Genomic DNA, 13,302 nt, shown 5'->3' with positions numbered 1-13,302 from the left:
TTCCTCTTCGGTGCACTCCCCAGCTCATACTGCAACACAGCCTGGGTGACAGCCCAATGGCACTCCAAAAAAAAAAAAAAAGAGGAGCCAATTATAAACATTTAATTTAAGGCTCTTCTACCTTAAGTTAAAATGGTCACTGCAAGTTAAAAATCCATTTCCAAGCCAGCACCCTCTTTCAAGCTTTGGCTCTTTTGTCTTTCCTAATCAGTGTTTAACTATTAACAGAAGAGTAGTTTTTGGATAACGAGTCCTGTCTGCTGCCTGCCTGCCTGTATTTGGCCTGGCAACACCGATCTCCAGAGAGCTCCCCTGTAGCCTCTGCACACCCAACTGACCGTCCTCCCAAAGCAAGAGCAGATGCAGCTTCTTCTGAATGCACTGAACTAGCTGAAGCAGAGCTCCTCTGTTGCACCTTCAGTGCTAGCCCGTCGAGTCCAGCAAGTTCATTTTCTGAAAGGCAGCAGCTGGCCCTGCTGAGCTGTTTCTGGAGCGCAGCTCACCCATGACTCATCTCTCCTGCAGCCCATCTTGCTGCACTTCTCTTTTGACAAGTCATTTCTGTCGCTCTGACCGTTGCCCGGCTCTCAGGTTTGCTAAGCCCATATAACTGAGGAGAGACTCTTTCAGAGGCAAGCAGATAATCAGTGTCAGAAGCTGAACAAGAAACCTTTCAGAGCGTAGTAAAAGCCAACATCAATTTTAAGTCATCTGTTCCCAGAATTTGCCATCGTTACTAGGGTATTGATGGGGCTACTGGGCTACCGATGGGGCATATTTCTGGGGAAACCACCGTGGGGAATGCTGCTGTAATGCAGCTGAAAAGGTGCTGAGTTGGTATTTGAGTGCAAGGGATCTCGAAACCCTGGGCAGGGTTGCTTTATCACTTTAAAAGAAAGAGGTCGTGGGAGGGGAGGGAGGAGGAAAGCTGTTGGCTATTAATAGAGAATATGAGTAGGAGCTTTATTTTGAATGGCTTCTTTCACTAGAGACTTGCAATGCAGAAGCAAGGCTCGCGATGCACTCTACCTGCTGACTTCCCAAGCGTAGATCAGAGAGAGGCAGACAGATAAAAAACCATTACCGTGCAGGGGAGTTTTAAATAGGCCGAGCTAAAATGCCCAAATTAAAAAATAACCAGGAGATCCATCAACCTTGATCTTCAGAGAGACGGTCTCTGCATGTCGGCTAGTGGAGTCAGTGCCAGCTCACACTCAGGAAATTTAAGTTACCTTCCCAGCGTTACCTGCCCGCCGTGAGGTTTCCTCATTACTCTTATTTCTCTCAGACTTTGTCTTTTATGTCCGTGTGGACGATAAGCTCCAGGAGATAACAGCTGTCTTGCTTTACTCAGTTTTACAGTACCTTGCACAAACATGTCTCGCTTTCTCAGGAACTCTGCTCTTATAGGTGCTACAAGAAATAATATTGCTCTGTACGGTGGTTCTCCAGTAGCACATTTTATTTCTACTTGTGTTTTCAGTATCTCAAAGAAATAAACAACAACAACAACAACGAGAAGCAGCTATTTAGGTGATTTAAAGCTAGGAGAAGGCTTGCTTCCTTAGCTCTGTAAGGCATGACATGACACCTGGACCCATGAACCCAACTGGACTTCAGTAGTACATTAAATGAAGGCGACTATTTTGAAAAACACAGCTCAGATGCTTGTGGTTCCTATTTGCCTGTTTGCACCTTGCTTTAAATAATTACATGTGGGGTGGCAAATCCTCCTTCTAATGAAGGAAGAAAGGAGTACGCCACAGGTATGCATGTTATGGTGCTGATAAGCAGCAACCAGCCCTGCAGGAAAGTTTTAGTATGCAGTATCAAAAGCAGAGGCGAGGGCAGACAGCTGCCAGGCCGAGGCAGAGCTCCTTCTTTCCCAGTAAAGTAGTCCTATGGGAACGCTGACTCACCTGCTCCCTGTATAATAGAGGTGGAGAAAAAGCAATTATGTATAATTTCACTGCATTTCTTTTCCTCCCGCACCACCATTTCACTTGTGGAGCGGATCTGGCTGAAGAGTCAAGAGTTCTCTCTGTTGGAAAGGCTTATAAAATTATACCTTGGGCTAGAATTGTAGAAGCCTGATAAGCAGGTGTTAATAGTTCCCTGTCAGCTTCAAAGAAAGGGTAATGTTTCATTGCTTGGCAAGCCAACACTTAATGCACATAAACCAGTTTTAAATGGTTTGTGGAATAGTTGCAGAGAACATTTACACAAAAGCTGTCAGCAGATCTGCTGGTGGTGTTTGCACAGGCTTCCCCTCTTTTTTCCAACTGGGTATTTGAAGTTTTCATCACATTATCTCTCCTCTCTTCCCAACCTGGGGAATCTTGTTCCTTAAGAAGAACATTTCAGCTCATCTGCAAGTACTTGATCGTCCGCAGATGCTGGTCAATGGCCGGTTGTCCAAAACGGTGTGATTTTTAGCACCCAGCCCTCTCAGCATCAACATCTCTCACTTCTCCAAGCGCGACGTCTCAGCCTGTCCAGCTGAACGGCTTCTCCCCCTTGGCCGACGCCAACTGCCGCTGCATTAAACGGTTTCGCGTGCAAAAGAGAACAGACATGGGAGGTAGTTCTGAGAAGAAGCCCGGGAGGCTGTCAGGGCTGCCTGCGCCTTAAAAGAATGTTGGAAATCCTGGGCTAAATTCTCCTTGACTCCCCCACCCCAGGATCTCACTTTAATCTCATTGGAGCTGAGTTTCAGTTTTCCCATTTCCCAACCAAAACCCCCACAGGACCTCAGCGAGTTGAGTCGCATGAGTTTTGCTGTGGCCGTGCTACTGTCTCTCATATGCATCTCCGAGACATGGAGTAAAAGCAGCCTGGAAATGGGTGGCACCTGCAACGCTGTTGACTTATGCCTGCAATCAGTGTTTGGAGTGTTTTGCAACATTTTGCAAGATGGCAAAACAAACGATCCTCTGTTTTAGAAAGGAGGTAAATGGTGAACTCCACTGCAGATACCTTATCTCTTGCAGTTATGGAGAGATCAGGACACAGTCAAAACAAGAAGCCTGAGGCAGAGGAAGCTTGCCTCTATATTTTTACACTTTTTCAACTCAGTTCTTTGAGTTCCAGAGGTTTGTGACGTTTTGCTCCGATCTCTTGCAGGGCCCTTGCACAGAAATGCCTCGTCACTCAGTGCCAGCACCTGCACGTACGTCCACGCTGGAATCTCATTTCCCAGCTTAAGCTTGATACTACCGTGGTTTTATTCCCCTACCATCACAATTCAGCTGCAGGTCTGACTATAAGCGATGTGGCTTTCAGCTTAAACCCAGAGTAAAGCCAATGAGCAAATTGGCTCCCCGTGGAGCTCCCCAATGCTTTGCACTTCTAACCTAAACGCTAGATAGCAAAAGAAAGGCAGTTGGTTTAGTGGGGTTATTATCAATCCTGTGAAATGTGGGTTTGGTTTTGTTTTTAAATCACCTCCGGCATTAAAACGAATGAATCCTAGAAGGTCATGTTCTCTTTGCACTGCTTTCACTCTGCTCCGCTGCACACCGGTTTCAACACCACGTTAATCTCTGGGGCGCTGGAGACCCCCGTGATAATCAGTGCAAGAACAAATCACCCATGGCAGCTGTCACCACCACCCTCCCCCCAGCAAAGAAACATGTGCACGGGAGTCATTTGTTCTGATAAAGGTTTCTACTTTGCTTTTCAGCCAGCTTTCCTAAAGAAAAGAGGCCGCATTCGTGACCACGTCTTGTCAATGCCCCTTTTCCCAGGCCCTCAGCATCCCAGCCGGCTCCGTCATCCAGCTGCCTGACTTGAGGAGCGCACAGAGGGGAGGTGCAGAGGAGCTGCGGTGCTGGGGAGGCGGCTGCGGCGCAAGCCCCGCCATGGCCACGGCCACCGGCCGAGGCAGGTGGGACCGTGCAGTGCAGAGCCCCCAAAAAGCCCTGAGGAGAGCTCACCCCTTTGTACGCGTGGCATGAAAGGAACATAAACAGGAAGCATAAAGCCACAGGAAACTCGACGACCGAAGTTTCACCGTTCATAGAAGCATTATTTTTACTAGTTCCATTGCTATGTCTTTTGTCAGTAAAGAGCATTTGTTTTCTCACTTTGCTCAGACCTTGGGTAGGAAAATATAGTCCCCTTAGGTTATGGATTGCTTTACGTTCTGCCTCCCATAGTGTTACAACCTGGTAATGCTGAGCCCTAAAATTTCGCACCAGGGGATGCTGCAGTCCCGCTGCAGGGTCACAGCTCCCAGCAGAACTCGGGAAGGGTGGCTCGATGGGAATCTTGTATTGATTTAAATGGGTTTTAGAGCTCGGTGTTTTTAAATGGGTTTTAGAGCTTATGAAAGTTGCTGCTGTCACTTAGGTGGTGCATACTCTCAGGTGTCAGTAATAAGACATTCTTCATTTGCTCTCTAAATGCTGAATGAAATGCTTTTCAGTCACCAGGACAAGGCTGATTACTACTTTGTTTTGAAGTAAGGGGGAGAAAATAGTGTGCTTTGTAGCATCTCTCAGAGCACTCCTTTTAATCCTTCATAATATTTTTTCACTGCTTCCCCCATCAAAATTCTCCCATCTATGAATTACACAGATGAGCAGTTTTTCTCCCAAATCCTCCAGCTCTCAGCAGTGAACAACGGGCGCTCTGTACTTATCTCCTCCTCTTGTCCTCACACGCCTCTCTTCATCCACAGACACAAACCCCACTCCATCCCCTGTGCTGCGGACTGACGGATCCACTCTCTGCTCCAGGAGCAATTTTCCTGACAAACAAAAAAACCCAGGTGGTCCTCAGAGGCAGGACAGAGGGAAACCTGAAGCTTCCAAGTCCATCCTGAGTTGTACCTGTCTGTCAATCTGCCTGCACTGTGAGCTGGTGGGGAACCCGCGTGGGGGGACCTCAGCACCTCTCCAAACGTGGGAGCAGCCCACAAGGGATGCTGGCAGAGCTCACCTTACCTACACACTCACCTGCGAAGGATCCCATGACCAGCCCTTTCCAGGGCATCCATACAGCTACAACTCTTACTCAAGAGCTCCACATCTCGGCCACCGCCAATACTTTGCTGGGGCCTTGCCCAGGTTGTTTTGCCCGCAAACAGCTTCCTGGAGGTGGCTGTACTGGTGGCTTTCCCAACCCACCGCTGGTCATCCCGCCGTTCCTCTTGCATCTCTCTGCCGCTTCGCCGTTCTCTTCCAAAAACGGTTTTCTGACATTGCCTGCTTGTCTTTGCTTTCAAGGCCTCTCCTGGTCCCCATTGCCCACCAAAGCCATCCTTGCCCCGCTGCTCATCAGGTGCTCCTTCTGCTTTCTTCCCAGCTGCCACCCACATTTGGATGATGCTCTAGAGCAGCATCTTGCACAGCTCCTGGTGCCTTTCCAATTTCTCCTTCAAACTCTTCATCGTAACTGCAGAAAACCCCACAGCGGTTGATACCGCTGCCTCTTACACTGCCCAGCACCATCTCCTTGCCTCCTTTCCCTGCCCTGCTGGACCCGCCTGCCTGTCTCTTTCCCTGTCCTTCACTTGTGAAGTCTTGGAGGTTGCAAAGTTTGGGGCTTTCCAGGAGGCAGTAGCGTTCCTCCACTCGCTGGGGCAGCACAGGTCTGGCAGCAACTCCTGCCCAAACGTGCGGCTGATACAATCTGCCGTTCCCGGGGACATTTTCTGCCCATCTCACAGTGCTGCCACAGCTCTTAGCTAGAGCAGGGGCCCCGACTTGCTGGGTCACCCACCTCTTGCACTTCTTCCCCACCTCCTTTGCCCTTTCTTTCTCCCAACTTTTCACACACTGCCATCTGAACACAAATTAACACCGATGGTTTACCTGGAGGTTTTTACTTCTGCTATTTAGGGCTTTCCCCTGGTTTTAGGGTTTTGCTGGTTTAGTCTTTTTCCTTGCAGGACAGTTTTGTGTTGTAGCTCTAAGTCCACCCCATGTCTGGACCACGATCACTCACAGTGACTGTCCTCCGTCCTCCTTAATTTTCTCTGCTCCCTCCTCCTTAATTTTCTCCGTTCCCCTTTGTCCCTCACCCCCAGTTTTGTAAGCCAGGCTGCTTCCTCCTCCCCCCCCCCCCGCCCCCGGACCATTTTCTGAGCATTTTTTTTTAGCTACTTCCCTTTTTCAGGCTTGCCGTGCAGCTGTAGATGACTGAGGGTACAGCATCCCGGGCACACACTGGAGTAACCCTCTGCTTCCAACCGCCTGCCGCAGCACATTTTAATCTCATCAACAACTGCACTAACTATTTATAATCAGCTCTCTGATTACATTCCTAAGGTCAACGTCCAACTTAAAAGACTCGGAGTAGCTCATACACTGCTGCAAAGCCTCCTCTCCCCCAGAGGTTTCCAGAGCTGCTGGGAGGTGTTTAAAGGCTGTAGTTGGAGGTGCCACCTCCCTCTCGGGTCTCCCACCTCGCTGCTGCCCCTCTCGCTTCCCCAGCCCCCCTCGCTGCCTCCCCACCTGTGGGGAAAGCTGATCAAAAAGTGCCTGCGTTGACATGCCCCAGCAGGTCAAGCCCCGCACACCATCTATCGCTGCAGGGTCTCCCCAGCTCACCCGGCCTGCATCCAGCCCTGAAGGGATGCGGCCTTTGCAGCACCCAGCTGGGGACCCGTGGCATGGGTGATGATGCTCACCGGGCTCCTGTCCCTCCCTGTTGCTCGGGGTTTCAGCAGTCAGTGGGTGTTGTCCCTGCCACCATCACAGACCCAGGTCACTTTGGGTGACTAAGCCACCTGTCTTTTTTTAACCGTTTTCAGCATGACCCCAAACCTCACTCTTTTTCCATGAGGTTTGCAACCGAGGTCATCAGAGATGTCTCAGCCACGGTGAGGAACAATTACATGCTGGCTGCAGAAAAGACAGTCGTTGTCCCCTTGGCCACCTGCACCACTCTCCTCCTTGCCACCCCTGCAGCCAGCACAGCTGAGCTGTGCCTGTGGCTCACCCTAAACCTGTGCAAATCAAGCCCAGCATAACAAAAGTAAGCCAGTGCCACCCTTTGGGCTTGCATACAGAAATCCGGAGTCCCGCGGGCCACCAAGCCCTGCGCAGTGCTGGCCCTTAGAGCTGGTCTGCAGTGAGACCAGGAAGCCCCTCTACAGCAGGGTGCCGGCCAGGGGGGCTTATACATCACATACAGCCCCCATGAGGACTGCAGACATAAAATACGGGGACCAGTGAAAGCGGGGGAAGAATCTGGTTTTCATTTCATCCCTAGATGCTTTTACTCAGCAGCACTTCAGCAATGGCAGAGGTGGTACTGGCTCCTGGTGTGCTGCTGGAGACTCGATGCTGGTACCTTCCTTCGCTGCTTCTCCCATCTTCTACACATCTCAGGAGACATTCTTATCATAATAGTGTCATGTAATCTTGTATAGACCCTGTCCCAGGCAAGAAAAGGTTAACCCAGAATTATGGACTCTTGGGTGAACCTACGTCTGCATTAAATGTCAGGCCTGAAGGGCGGAGAGACCACAGCTCACTTTGGGTTATTTATTGCCTTCCTGAGGGCTTAATATTAACAACAGGCAGGCTGAATGGAGAGGGCCACACACACGGGGTTACCAGTCTTACTGGCAGTCCGGCCAATGGGACCAGGAGGACCCACGCCAGGTGAGGAAGCCGTGGTCCCCCAAGTGCACGTCCGGGCTCAGGACCTCCTGCAGCACCAGCAGCAGCAGCAGCAGCCCCATCAGCTGAGGGTCAGCCCTCACCCAGAAAGCTCATCGCCTCAGCCAAGGGAAGGTGGGAGAGCTGAGCACAGGGAGCCAGCTGAGGACAAGGAGGCGAAGAAAGGTGAATGGGCTCTGCAGAGAACCGCTCTACTCGGAGAAGGTTACATCTACCTTTAACCGGCCTTTCTGCATTGCATCATGCAGGAGAGGTGTGGGCTGTGCGTTTGAGGAAGCTGCTTTTAGCTGAATGGGAAAAAAGGGAACCCAAAATGTTCTGGGTTTAGTACAAGAAGTAGACAGGGAGAGAAAGAGGAAACTCTTGTGTCTGTTAAGAAGGATCCTACAAAACCAAATCCCTCTGCAAGTTAACCATCAAAGTTTAGTATTAATTATGTTTTTGTACAGATGAGTGTAAATTACACAGTGCTGGTTGTTTCCACTGCTTTCTTTATAGGTCTCGTGGCTAAATAAAGAGAACTAATACTTTCTTAATGGCCGTGGAATGCTATGTTGGCACTCTTCATCCATAGGTACATCTTTGATTCAGATGCTCTCAAACTACTCAGATAGTATTAGTATAGTTCTATGCATATGCAGGAAAACCTGTTACCTTGTCCTGCTTTAGAGGTAGTGAGACAGCTTTGTATGGCCCCTTTCTGTATACAATTTGAAGCCAGGAGAACCTGTTAGATCATCTGGGTTGGTCTTCTACACACCCCATGCTATTGAATTTCACTAGATAAGTCCCTACGAAACTCACCACGTTCTGCTAGGCAGAAACATTCAGGTCTTGCGTGCAGCAGGCAGAGGCAGAGCTCCATCGCTGCTCCTCTTGACCTTGGGGGCAGCAGTGGCCGGCTAGTGAACCTGATGCCAAATCTTGCCTGCAAACACTAAACAAAAACACTTTTGGAAAGTGACTGCTGTGCACCTTGCTTTCTTTTGAGGTGCTTTAATTACACGACTGTCTTCATGACAGAGCATCTTGGTCTCTAGCAAGAAGAAAACATTATGTTTCATTTGGTTGGAAAAGTCAGGTCTTAATTTTTTTGTTTTATGATCATCCAGGAAAATCCCAACTTCAGAATTCAATTTTTAAGAGGTAAAAATAAAATGTAAGATCTTACAAGGCAAGTTCTTCTCTCTGTTTCCAGTAATCAATCGCCTTTCATGATGCAGGCAAAGCAAGCTATTGCACCATCCTTCTGCTTAAAGACCCTCACCATAGGTATGGCAGAAGCTTTTTTTGGAGGGTGCTGTGGGTTTTTTTATTAAACATTACAGGACTATCAGTGGTATGGCAGGGATCTACGGGGGGGAGATGCTCCGTAGTTGGAAGTGTTCTCTGGGTAGGTCTAGGACAGCAGAGAAAACCCTTTTTGCCTCAAAATGAGCTGATTTTGGTTTACTCTGATATGTGATGAGAAAGACGGGGAGGTTTTCCTGGGAAGCAGCAGTGTGATGTTCTCACGTACTTCGGGATGCAAGTCCCAGGTTGTCGTAACCACTCAAGCTGACAGACAACAAACAACGACGGAGTGGTGTGAAAGGGTTGCTTCATTCACCAGGCTTTTGGTTTTGGTTTTAAATTCCTCATTAATATGAGCTTGGGAGGTTATTAGCCTATCTGCAGTGACGCCCTGTGGTGATGAAGCAGTAGTTTATCTCTGAGCCTGTTACCTCAAAAAACCGGAGTTCTGCTGTGACTGTCCTGCTGCCTGCAGTCATTGGCAGGAGGAAACACACAGCTGAAAGGCAGTTTTCCAGGTAATGAGAAGCATTCCTTATAGGATATGAGGAGACAAGTCTTTTGGTGTTACTGTTATAATTTAGCTATTATTATTCATACTGTTAAAATTTCTAAAAGTGATGTCATATGCACACTGCATTTTCTGCTTTAGCAGAAAATAAATAAATGTAAGATTATAGTTAAAAATAAAAATTTCATATGAATATATAGTAATTTAGTTTAAAATGTCAGGAGAAACCATATATACTTCCAAGAGGAACGCATTATGTATAAAAAAAGACCTAGTAACTTGTTAACCACGGGTTTTCTTCTGTTATGGAGCAGAGTACCAAAAGTGTGGATTCTGTTCTCGAGGACAGGCTGTTTCCATGGGGCTTAGCAGCATCAGTGTTTGACTTGCCTTTTTTTCCTTTAACCAAAGCAGATTTGGAACATGCACTCTCAGAGGTGGTTCTGGGAAGAGGGCAGACTGACTGCACTGAATGTAAGGATTTGCTTAGCCAGAAGGGAGTACTTGACCTCGTATAAACCAGGCAGCGGGAATTGCCTCCCCGGTTTCAGCCTGGGTCTTTATTTTCTTCCTCCTTCCGTAGCATCAAGTGCATTTGAAAAAAAAAAAAAAAAATTCAGTTTTGCTAGAAAAGCGAACATTAGTAAAAATCGTTAGGTGTCTCATATGCCGTCTTTGTTAATTTCAGCACTGATTTATGAAAGAGCTTGTGGTTCTGGTGGCTTTTCAAATCAGCAAAACAGCTAAGGTCAGGCTTTTAAAAAGCCTTTTGGACATGATTTAACTGATGACCAGTTAGCCATGCGAATACCTGTATCTTTAGGTGTAAACATAGGGCTGTGTGCTTTCCAGCTCAGCTTGGAAACTGCAGCTACACTCAGCACGAAGGCCTTCCCCAGGGAAGTGAAGAACTGTTCGCATCTGCTAGTATAGTCGAGACACTCTCATCCACGTGTTTTCACCCAGCCTTTCACCACTGGAGGTCTCCATATGAAGGTCTCCATATTTAAATCTCTTTATTTCCTTACCCTTCTGGAAAAAGAAACAGCTGTCTCCCTTACGTTTCAGAAGTTTGTTGGACAGTTTGTCTTCCCAAATTGTTTTTTCAAAAGATATGTGTTAGGAGAAAAACATACCAGGCCGTATCCGACAGCCCGAGAGAAGTAAGATCACTGGAGCTCCATGTCCCAAGGTCCAACCAGTAGCAAGGCTGATGTATTCCCAGTAGGCACACACACACAGGGGACACTTATCACCCCATATATACACGTACATGTGGCACACTGATAAGAGACAGACACTCAAGAGCACTCACATGAACAGAGAGCTTCAACGGCCTCACCCTGCTCCCCTCTCTGGCTGAGCAGGATGGAGGCCCACTGGTGGGACACACATGTATATAGACACTCAGCCTGCCCCATAGCTGACCCTGGATCCCAGTCTCCCCAGTTACTGGCACCTGGACATACAAGCCTTTGAGACTACAGCCTCACTCCAGGTGCCAGGACAAACTCTCTCACTCACGCAGACACATAGACGCAGGGAGCTGGCCAGGACTCTCCTGGTACCCCCCACCCCGATATCCAGCTCCTCCTGTGGCCCTGCCTGTAGGCATCCCACCACCCCTGGCTCCGAGGCCACTTCACCTCCTCACCCATCTCGATCCTCGCTGGTGCTCACGCACACACTTGCACACTCACACCTGCTCCAGATGCTGCACCATGGGCACAGGGCTCTGACCCCCGCTCCCACCCCTGGGACTGGCACTTGGTGTCACTCAGCTGGGTCTCACTGTCACACAGGCCCTCCAGCCTGTGGTCCCAGCCCGGCTGCTGGCACCCAGACCTGCGCTTGCTCCGAGCGCTGGCACTGTGGGCCACTGTGACCCAAGGTGCTACTCCAGTTGCTGGCACGTAAATCAAGTCACTCCAGTCGCTGCACCACAGACCCACAAGTGCCCTGACCTGTGGTCTAACTCCACTTGGTGGCACTCGGTCCCCCCCGCGCACCCACAGAACACAGCCCCCCACTCAAGAATAGTTAAAACAGAGTTTAGTAATAAGTTGGGACAGACTGCGCTGGTCAGGCTCAGCGCCTGGCTGGACGGGCATAATGACCAGCAACCTATTTACACGTGACCAGCCCTTTTTATCCCCTTACACCTCTATTTAACAGTTGGACTCGATGATTAACGGCTGGACTCGGTGATCTTAAGGGTCTTTTCCAACCTTAACGATCCTATGATTCTACGATTTTCCCCACGGTTGTTCCTCCACAAATCACCCAAATCCATCCCTTTCCCTTCCTTCCCTAAACATCCCATAATAAATCCCGTGCAATCCCCAAATGCTCTTCTCCTGCATCCCATGATGCGTCCCACAGTTAGATGAAAGGTGCTCCTCCTGCACTGACCCACCTCACCAGATTTCACACCATCCTGGATCCTGGGGCTGAGGCTCTCCTGGGACAGCCCCGGCGAGGAGGACACGCAGGTGTCCCCACCTCCAAGTCCCTAATTTGGGTTCCTGCCTGTCCTTGTGCTCCTGTGCACCTCTGGGCTTGTGGAGATGGGTCACTGATGGGCCGATGGCTCCTGTGATGGGCCGGGGAGTACCCCCGCAGGGCAGGTTGTTACTTGGGCTTCCCCTCCTGCCCTTGTCTTGCTGTGCTCTGTTGTGGGTGTACAGATGAGTTTTTATAAAAAGATCAACTGCCCCTTTACCGGTGGAGCCTGTTGTAAAACTGACGTGCTTTCTGCCAGGTTTTCAGGGTAAATCACCTGCTCCTTTCTCCTCTAGCTTCACTCAGACTAAGGCAGCTTCCTCTTTCTGATTACGCTGTGCAATCCCTCCTTTCACTTTGCTTCCATTCCTCTACCTTCATCTTCCAATTTTCTGTGATTTATCCAGCCAAAACCTACAGCAATGATTATCTGGCAATTGTGCCTCTATACTGTGGCCTTCATCTATTTCTGCGTGGTCCTCACACACCAAGCATCACCCTACAGACAACCGTTTCAGTTGTCCTGTCTTCCTCATGGCTGTCCCAAACGCTTACTCCATTACAATCTCCCATCCCACTGCCTCTTCCCCAAATTCAGCCTTTCAACTAGATCACATTTTCCCAATTACCATGAGCTTAGCTCACCGGCCCTAGTCAGATCTCCTTGCCAAACCGAGTGAGTGCTCAAGGATGTTCTCGCCTCCCCCTCTCCCTGCTCCAACAGGCTCTGTCTCTACCCACAAGTCCCACCAACTGGAACACCAGCCCTCAGCTAGAAATACCCAGAAGCTTTCCTGGCACTGTGAAGGAATTTACTGACTTGGAGTAAAATGCAGCTCTTGTCCCGAGAGGAAAGGACTGACGGGAATATTACCTCTTTCCCTAAGCCCTACCTCTATGTCTTCCTAAATGACTGGTTACTCATCGTAGCTTAGCTTTGATTTTGTTTTGCTCTACTTTAAAGACTATTGGAAAAGTTGTAGAATCATTTTTCCTTTAAAGGGCCAAGAAGGATCAAGACCGGAACCTATTAAATCCAAGGGAAGAGCAACCTCCATGACAGGACTTGTCCACAGCAAAATCACTAAGAATTCAAGGAACGTTCCTATTCCCAATTACTTTGAAGTACATTAACAGAAGTCCTCTCAGTCACTTACAACTGTGCAGCTGCTTGTTGTAATTCACAACCTACATGAAGAAACCTACATATAGGTTTTTGTAAATGTTATTTTTAGATATGTTTAATGGGGGCCTATTTAGTTTTTCAACAGAAGCGTGGGTAATAAATCTGCCTGGAACTGAAGTTTCCATCAGCTAAAATAGACTAACCCTTTCTCACAAAACATTTCCACAAGAGAGAGACAA

Source organism: Nipponia nippon, unplaced genomic scaffold, assembly GCF_047370975.1.
Source record: "Nipponia nippon isolate SJK-2023a ecotype South Korea unplaced genomic scaffold, ASM4737097v1 scaffold_6, whole genome shotgun sequence".
In the NCBI taxonomy this organism is placed as follows: Eukaryota; Metazoa; Chordata; class Aves; order Pelecaniformes; family Threskiornithidae; genus Nipponia; species Nipponia nippon.
Note: the sequence above shows the minus strand (reverse complement) of the source record.